Source organism: Onychomys torridus, chromosome 8, assembly GCF_903995425.1.
Source record: "Onychomys torridus chromosome 8, mOncTor1.1, whole genome shotgun sequence".
Taxonomy (NCBI): Eukaryota; Metazoa; Chordata; class Mammalia; order Rodentia; family Cricetidae; genus Onychomys; species Onychomys torridus.
Window position 1 is genome coordinate 61,227,418 of NC_050450.1, and position 9,424 is coordinate 61,236,841.

Sequence of the window (9,424 nt, forward strand, 5' to 3'; positions counted from 1 at the left end):
ATGACTAGCCCTTATGGCTTGTTCAGCCTGCTTTCTTATTTATACAACCTGAGACCATATGTCCAGGGGTGGTACCAACTCCTTGCCCCACCCATCATTAATCAAATGCCCTATAACCTGCCTACATGCAATCTAATGGAGGAGTTTTTCCAATTGAGGTTTCACTTACCAAATAAATGTAGCTTCTGTTGACAATAAAGAACAACAAAAACACCAGGACAACTAGAAAGGGTTTATTTCAGATTATGAGTTATAATCCTTCATAGAAGGAAGCCGGGGCAAGAACTGAAAGCAAAAACAATTAAGAATGCCATTTCTGGCTTGCTTATACCATATTTGGCTCAGCCTGCTTTCTTAAACAACCCAGGACCACATGCCATCCACATTGGGCTGGGCCCTCCCTCATCAGTCATTAATCAAGAAATGCCCCACAGACTGGCTCACAGGTCAGTCTGATAAAGACAGTTCCATAATCGATGTTTTATCTTCCCAGGTGACTCTAAAATTCAGTGGTTCTCAACCTTTCTAATGCTGTGATCCTTTAATACAATACCTCATATTGTGGTGACCTCTAACCATAAAACCATGTTCATTGCTACTTCATAAGTATAATTGCTACTGTTATGAATCATAATGTAAATATCTCTGGTTTCTGATGGTAGGCGATCCCTGTGAAAGGGTCACGATCCACAGGTTGAGAACTGCTCTAGTTTTTGACAAGTTAACAAACTATCACAGATTCCAGGCCCACATAAACCAGGTGTTACACAGGAGAAGTGGAAAGCAAGAGGACCAGAAATTGAAGGTTACCTTGGCTATGTAGCAGACTCCAGACCAGCAGAGGGAATGCATGAGACACTATTTCTAAAACATCAAAAGAAAGACCTATTTCATATTTTTGCTAATACCATTGAACAGCTTTCTTTTCTTCTTTAGTTGGTCCTTTATATCTCTTTTTAAAAACATTTATTTATTTATTTATTTGTTTGTTTGTTTGTTATGTGTGCAGAAGAGAGTGCCAGATCTCATTACAGATGGTTGTGAGCCACCATGTGGTTGCTGGGAATTGAACTCTGGACCTCTGGGAGAGCAGTTGGTGCTCTTAACCTCTGAGCCATCTCTCTGGCCCAGTCCTTTATATCTTAATAGGGCCAGTGGAGTACAGTTTCTCTAAACATCTCACAAATATATCTAGTAAGGAGTCAAAGATGAAGGATTGATTCCATCTGGCATAGAAAAGGGTATTATGTAGATGAGTTGATCACATTTTTTGTTTGAATTAAATGTTGAGGTGTTTAAAACTATGAAATGTGTGCTGGGCATGGTGATAAATGTCTGTAACCCCAGCTCTTGATATACTAAGACTGGAGTATTTTGTGTTCCTGGCCAGCATGGGCTACATAGTTAAAGCTCCTGTGTGAAAAACATGAAAAAGGTAATGAACAAAACATTAAAACAGTTTTCATATATTTGTGTTTGTGTGCCTGTATATGCAAATTCTAATGCATGGACAGGTGTATATGCCATGGCACAAAGGTGGAAGTCGGAGGACAACTTAATGGGAACTCATTCTTTACACCACATGGATCCCAGGGATTGAACTGTGGTTGTTGGGCTTGCTGGCAAGGCCCTTTAATCATTGAACAATCTTGTTGGCACTTTAACATTCAACAAATCATAATTCATGTATATTCCTGTACATATCAGCAGTTTTAAGATACTATTTTATATATTCATTCATATATATATATGTATATGTGTATTTATTTGTTTTGTTTGTTTTTTGAGACAGGATCTTGCTTTGTAGTACTGGCTGGTGTGGAGCTCACTGTTGATCAGGCTAGCATTGGACTCAGATCCTCCTGCTTCTGCCACTTGAGTGCTGGGATTAAAGCCATGTGCTAACACAGCTGCTCATGTATATTTTTGTGGTTCTGTGAATGAAACCCCAGGTCTTGTGCAATCTCACACTCGAGTCACATACCCCCCACCCAAATTTTATAAGAATTTTTGGAATTAGAAGTTAGCACACTTCTAAGGTGTCCTCTCCCCTTTTTTTCTGAATATAATAAAGCTTAAAAAATATTTAGTATTTAAAAAAAACTTTTATAGCAACATTTTTACAATACTTAAAAAAAAATATTTACTTAAAAGTACTTGGAATTTGTGATGTTTTCTGAAACATTTCATTTACGTGACCTAGACTTTACTTTTGTTTGATCTCTGCCCTGTCTTTTGTAAGTCTTATCTTTTGGTTGAGATTGGGATCCTAAGAAGGGAGAGGAAAGAGAAGTAAATCTTTTGTTTTTTACAGATCAACAACTTTGTATGCCTCTAGAAATGGTAGTTTCTTTTGTTTTGCATTAAGGGTAATTCTTTATTGCTTTGTAATTATTCCAGATTTAGTAATCTCAAACAACATTTGTTATCTCATACTTCTGAGGGCCACTCAATCCCCTGCATCTTAGTTAACCCCTGACTTTAGGCCCCTCACATAGCTGAAGGATAGGTGTTGGTTGAACTGTGCAGTCAAGGACCTTAAGGCCCGGCTGGGGTTATCTGTATATCAGTGCTCACTTAAATAGTTGTCTGCAAGATATATTTGGGTGTTGACTGGAGTTCTTCTTTGGCTTTTTTTTTTTTAAATTTAATTTTTAATCAAAAATTATATTTACGTGTATTTTGCCTGTAGTGCCCAAGGAGGCAAGAACAGGGTTTCCAGATCTCCTGGGAGCAGTTTACAGACAGTTGTGTGGGCAATTGAACAAGGATTCTCTGGAAGTCCACTAAGGGATGTTTTTAGGGGGTTGGGGGACGACGACACATAAAAGCTTTTAGTTTATTTGTTCTCTCTGAAATTGTCTGCACATCACAGCAGATCAAGCTACTCCTTTCGCTTTTTGCCCACACCACTGTTGGCCTTTGCAGTCCCCCCGACCTTCTTTATTCTGTTCTTAGGTTCCTTTCACTGTTCCTGGGAGGTCTTCTCATAAAGGCCATGTCTTGCAAGTCTCTGGGCTCATTCTTCTTTGCATAATCTAGAGACTCATGCCAAAGTCAGTTGTTTTGCCACCACCAAAGTGGGTGTGGTTTTGTACATTTTGGCCAGCTTCTCTCAAATTTCAGTCTTTGGTACATTGCCTTCCCAGGGTGAAGGATATCAGTGACCATCTGTTTCCTCTGAAGCAGACGGATGGTTAGTCATGAACTTTCTGGTCTGGATTGTTACTGTGTCATTCATGATGGCTACAGTGCTTGAGCTGCCAAGAAGGAAAAACCACTAAGGGATCTTAACTGCTATGCTGTCTCTCTAATCTCCTTCTTTGATTCTTAGCACATGGTGGTTACCAGAAATTGGCTCATAATATGGCAGGTGGTTGGTTCATCAGCGAGAGCAGGAAAAGGTTAAGAATGGATTCAGAACTAAGTGTGGTAGATACTATTGTCTCCTGCCCATTGGAAACAGTACACCTAAGCTGGTGGAAATGTTGCCTACAAATAAAACATAGCCGAATTCCTCTCTAGGGATTGCCTTCATGACACCCAGGTTATCCTCCACTTCTTGGTGGGTTTTTTGTTGTTGTTGGGTTTTGGGGGGGGCGCTAAAACATGATGGATTTCAGTTTTGGAGTTTTCTGAAGGGCTATCAAAATGTGAAGTCTGCCTTTGATTCAACAAGCCCCTCCAACACCTCAATATTTTTTTTTCCTAAACTGGCTCACCTCACTTAGTTGTTGTTATTGTTGTTGTTGTTGTTGTTGTTGTTTTGTGTGTGTGTGGTCCCCCCACCCTTTTTTTTTTTTTTTTTTAAAGATAGAGATTATATAGCATAGGCTGGCCATACAAAGATCTGCCTGTATGTAACTGCCAAGATGTGGGATCAAAGGTGTGTACTCCTACACCTGATTCACTTTGACCTTTGAGAGCATTTCCTTGTAAACCCCACATAAGCAAATTTAAACCCTGTGATTTGCAGCTAGGAAGCTTTGTGAGACTCAAGCACAGCAAGACCACATACTGCTCGACCAAAGAATGTGAGTTCTAACTCAGTGTCCACATCAGGCAGCACATAATTGCCTGTGGCTCTAACTCTGTGGTATCTGACACCTTCTGGTCTCTGTGTACACACATAGACATGTAAGTAAAAAGAAATCATTAAGAAAAAAAGTTAGGGGCCAGGCCACCCAGGCAGATCTCTATAAGTTTGAGATCAGTCTGGTCTACAAATTGAGTTCCAAGACAGCCAGAGATACACAGAGAAACTCTTGTCTCCAAAAACCAAAAAAAAAAAAAAAAAAAAAAAAAAAAAAGAAAAGCTTGCCTAGTTGGAAATTTTGTTTGTGAATCTTGAATTTTGTTTGTGAATCTTGAGAGCCATTTCTTACAAATATGTGTGTGTATATATCTGTATCTGTGTCTGTCTGCCCTTGTCCCTCCCAATCAGTCATAGTCTGTTTCCTGTTTGAGAATGTATTGCAAAATAGTTATCCTAAGTATGTTTGATCGGTTTAATATTTAGATCATTCAAAGATTTAATTCTATATTTGCTTAAGATCAAGAGGGCCTATTGAGTTGCTTCTATGGCTACAACTGCCTGTCCAAAGCCCGATGATCTGAGTTTAGTCTCCAGGACCCACATGGTAGGGGAGAACTGACTTCATCAAGCTGTCCTTTGACTTTCACCTATATTCAGGGCACACAGAATAAATAAAATATAATTTAAACTAAAAAAAAAAAAAAAAAAGAAAAGTCCTGAACTATTGAGCTTCTCTGATAACCTAGGTTCTAATAAAGTAAAGAGGAAAATGAAAACTCTACCCAGCATGTTTTAAGACTTACTCATTTTTCTAGTAACTAAAACTATCTTCCCTAAATTTCAAACTCTGGCATAAATAAAGAAAATAAATCTATCAAAATGAAGTAAAGAATAATATCAAGGTTGAGCCATGTGGTGGTGGTGCACGCCTTTAATGTCAGCAGTTGGGAGGCATATGTGGATCTCTGAGTTCGAGGAGACTGTGGTCTACAAATCTAGTTCTAGGACAGCCAGGGCTACAACAGAGAAACCCTGTCTTGACCTCCCCCTCCAAAGAGGAGGGTACAGTAGTTATTCCTCCCATTGTTTTTACTTGAATGGTAGAATTTAGTGGAACAGTTCCTCTGAGTGATATGCTTGCTACCTGTATTATCTCTTGAAGATAAACACCTCCAGATTTGTAGATTAAGAAATAAGAATAGGAACTGGGAGATAGTTTAGTTAGCTATGTTTGAACATAAACACCTGAGTTCTGATCCCTAGCACCCATCCACCTGTAATTCCAGTGCTGAGGAGATGGGTAAAAGCATTTCATACTGGAGTTCATTGGCCGGCCTACTACGTAGTGAAATTGATGAGCTCCAGGTTCAGTGACAGACCTTGTATCAAAATAATATAATAATATAATAATAATAATAATAATAATAATAATAATAATAATAATGTGGTGAAGCTGATACCAGGAGGGGGATAAGGAACTTGCTGCTAAGCCTGACTACCAGAGTCAGTTCTCATAGCCATCATGCTTTAAGGAGAGAACCTACTTCTGCAAGTCCCTACATCCTTGACTCTACATGCACACATTTCCTCTATGTATATACACACAGTTAAAGCTGGGGAATGACTCAGGAAGATACCCAATGTCAGCTTAGGTTTTTATATGCATGCACATGTGTGCATGAACCTGTAAACCCTTACTTCCTCCTCTCTGACACACAAAAGAAGCAGGACTAAGGAAATGGCTGTTTGAGCTAAATAACTAGTGCATTTGATACATTTGTACTTTGAAAGTTTGGACTATTTAACAACGACACTACAAGTTATTAGTAGGACATAATTACACGGCTTTCAGGTCAACACCATTACTTGATATAAGTAATTAAGTTTTCACATTTATCTTTTCTAGAAAAAAATTAAAAGACTTTGGAGTGAAACTATTCTTTGGACATAATTTGACTGAAAGGGATTTGACTAGGTTATCCTAATTCACCGAACAACTTAATACTTCCTTGATGGGCTGTGTCTTGGATACTAAAAGGCCAAGTTACCTGATTTTAGGTGTTCGGTGACTTGGCAGTCACACATCTATCTCTTTATTTTATCCAAAAAACTATTTCTTGATCCTGAAATTTCTCATTGTTAATATCATGGGGTAATGATTATGGAATGTCCCACTCTGTACCTATTTCTCTTTGAGAACTGGGAGATTTGTTAGCTAAATGTTAATTTTGGAGAAACATTCAGTGACATTACCTCAAAGCTACACTTTGGATGTGTAACATTGTCTTTGAGTTTTAGTATATGTCTTTTTAGTATATTTTCTTTTTACTTTTTCTGGTTTTTTGAGACAGGGTTTCTGGGTGAAACAGTCCTGGCTAACCTGGAACTCACTCTGTATACCAACTGGCCTTGAACTCACAGAGATCTGCTTGCCTCTGCCTCTCCAGTGCTGGGAATAAAGGTGTGTGCCACCACTGCCCAGCTTTTGTGTATTTTCTATTAAGAGATATATTTGCACATATATGCATCTGTTACAAGTAGTAGACTGTAACTTTGAGGAAGATTATGTAGTCCTGTCTGGTGAATCTCATTCTTTGTAAGGGTAGGGTGGACAACTGAGTAACACAACTCTATTGCCAAGAAATTTAGCAGTAGGTGTATGTTTTAGACTCATTCCTGGGAACTCTTACATTGTGAATCAGGCACATGTAAGACTACAGATTTGTCTTACACTGTTCTTCCTCTGGTAGAGCTTTTGCAAGCTTTTTGCGGGGGGAGGTTCCCCTGTGTATAGCCTTGCCTCCCAAGTGCTCGGATTTAAGGGGTAGGCAGGGCCACCACCGCCTGGCTCAGTAGAGCTTTTGATGTGGTTGAATTTTGGGGTAATTGTAAGATAAATTTTACTCTTGGCTTTATATGATTGACTAAACTTCATGTCTTGTGTGAGTTGGCTTTTCTATTTAAATTTTATTACTTGAATCCCTAGAGTTCTTCTGCTTGCATTTACCCAAAATTGTGCTTGGCATTAGATGTGGGTTTCTGGGAACATTTGTTGTGTTTGTTTAAATGAGAATGACCCCTCCCACCCAAGAGGATTGAATACTTGGTGCCCAGTTGGTGGAACTGTTTGGGAATGATTAGGAGTTGTGGCCTTGTTGGAGGAGGTATGTCGCTGGGGGAGGGTTTTGAGGTTTCACAAGCCCAAGCATCCCCAGTTAGCTCTCTCTCTCTACCTCCTACTTATGGATCAGGATGTAAGCTCTCAGCTACTGCCTCAGCGCCATGCCTGCCTGCCTGCTGCCATGCTCCCTGCAATGATGGTCATGGACTCACCCTCTGAAACTGTAAGCCACAAATAAACTCTTTCATCTATAAGTTGCCTTGGTCATGGTGTCTTATAGCAATAGAAAAGCAGCTAAGACACATGGTCTAAACATGGAGTGGTAATAGGAGCTCTCTGTGTTCTGTCCCTGTCCTACCCTCAAAGCACACATTAATATAATATAGGCTCTACAAGTGGCCACTCATCAACAGAATTAAAAAAACCTGAACCTTGTGTTTTTCTGACTAGAAACTATCATTGTTAGCTGTGTGATCATATCACTTTTCTCTGCAAAGTGGGCAAATGTCATGTGATGATTTTATTTATCCAGGCTTGCAAAACACTTAACATTCTTGGCACATCTAAGCATTTGATAAGATGGTAGTTTTTCTCTTTTTAATGTGTTCAAAAAAATTTTTTTACATTTATTTTTATTTCATATGTTTGAGGTTTTTGCCTGTATGAATGTGTGTGCACCATATTTGTGCAGTGCCTGTGGAGGCCAGAAGAGGACATCAGTTACCCCTGGAACTGGAGTACTGACAGTTGTTAGTCTCCATGTGGGTGCTGGGAACTGAACCAGGTCCTCTGGTAGAATAGTCAGTGCTCTTAACTGCTGAGTTATTTCTCTAACCTCTATGGTCTTGATTTACGTGGTGTTGGATTTGAGGCTATCATTTGTGGGAGCTTCCATGGGAAAAATGGCTTTGAAGTGAATGCAAAAAGTTGGCTAAAATCAAGCAAGTTAAAAAGTATAGGAATTTTAAATTGTTTTCCTTCTTTTTTATTTATTTTTATTTTATGTGCATTGGTGTTTTTGCCTGCATGTATGTCTGGGTGATGGTGTGAGGTCTCCTGGAACTGGAGTTTATAGACAGCTGTGAGCTGCTATGTGGGTGCTGGGAATTGAACCTGGGTCCACCTGGGAAGGCAGACAGTGCTTTCAACCTCTGAGCCATCTCTCCAAGCCCCTTAAATTGTTTTTCTACACTTGGGTATTTCTAAATTTTCAAATCACTTTACTTACTACTTTTAAATTTTGTGTGTGTGCATGCATGTCTGCATGCATGTGTGCATGCGTTGTGTATACACAAGTGCAGGAGCCCAAGATTTTATATCCCATAGATCTGGAATTACAAGCCACTCAAGTTGGGTGCTGGGAGCCTAACTCAGGTCTTCGTTAAGAACAAGTTAAGCTGTTTACTGCTGAATCATCTCTCCAACCACAAATTACTTTACTTTTAAATAATCTAGTTGTGATTTGTGGATTTGATGCAGTTTGAAAAATATTTGGAGTATTGAAAAAAATGAAGTACTGCTGTAAAGTGTGGCTCATTAATTAATATGTTCATTGCTCAGTGTGGCTGCCACTAGCCACATGAGGCTAGCATGGCCAAGGAACCCAAGTTAACGTAAAGTTTTAGAGATTTATTTTTAAAAATTTCTTCAGCTATTTTATCTACATATGAGGGTTTTGCCTGCATGTTTATAAGTGTGTTAGAAGCTGTCAGTTCCCCTGAAACAAATGGTTGTGAGCTACCATGTGTGTGCTGGGATTCTAACTCAGATTCTCTGGAAGAGTAACAAATGTTCTTAACCTGCTGAGCTATTACTCCAGCCCATAAAATTTATATTTTTAAAGACAAGGTTTTGCTCTGTAGCCCTGGCTGGCCTTAAATTCATGGTTTTGGGGATCTCAGCTTCCAGAGTGCTGGGATTAGAGGTGGGTATTGCCTTCCTAGCCCTTTAATTTCTTTTAGTTTCATAATTTAAATGTTAAAGTATAACTGTGTGTGGTTAGTAGCCACTATATGATAAAAAAGCACGAGTGAGCTTCAAAATGAAATTATGAATATAGTAATAGTTCTATTCATTTGTAGTATTATTTATTTGTAGTTTTTAAATTTATTACATAATGCTGTTTGTTTTCATTGTAGGTCTCCAATTGAGAAACATGGCACTGTTTTTCCTGCACTCTACCCACCTATTGCTGGACTTCTGTTGTAACAAGTTGGCAAACTCTGGCTGGAACTGGGCTGCAATAAAACATGCCAGTCATTAATGCT

General features: G+C 39.0%; 1 pseudogene; it reads right to left on the reverse strand.

Annotated features, from left to right (window-relative positions):
* Positions 1-2,884: 2,884 nt before the first annotated feature.
* Positions 2,885-3,241, reverse strand: LOC118589080 (annotated as a pseudogene).
* Between the last annotated feature and the right edge of the window lie 6,183 nt (positions 3,242-9,424).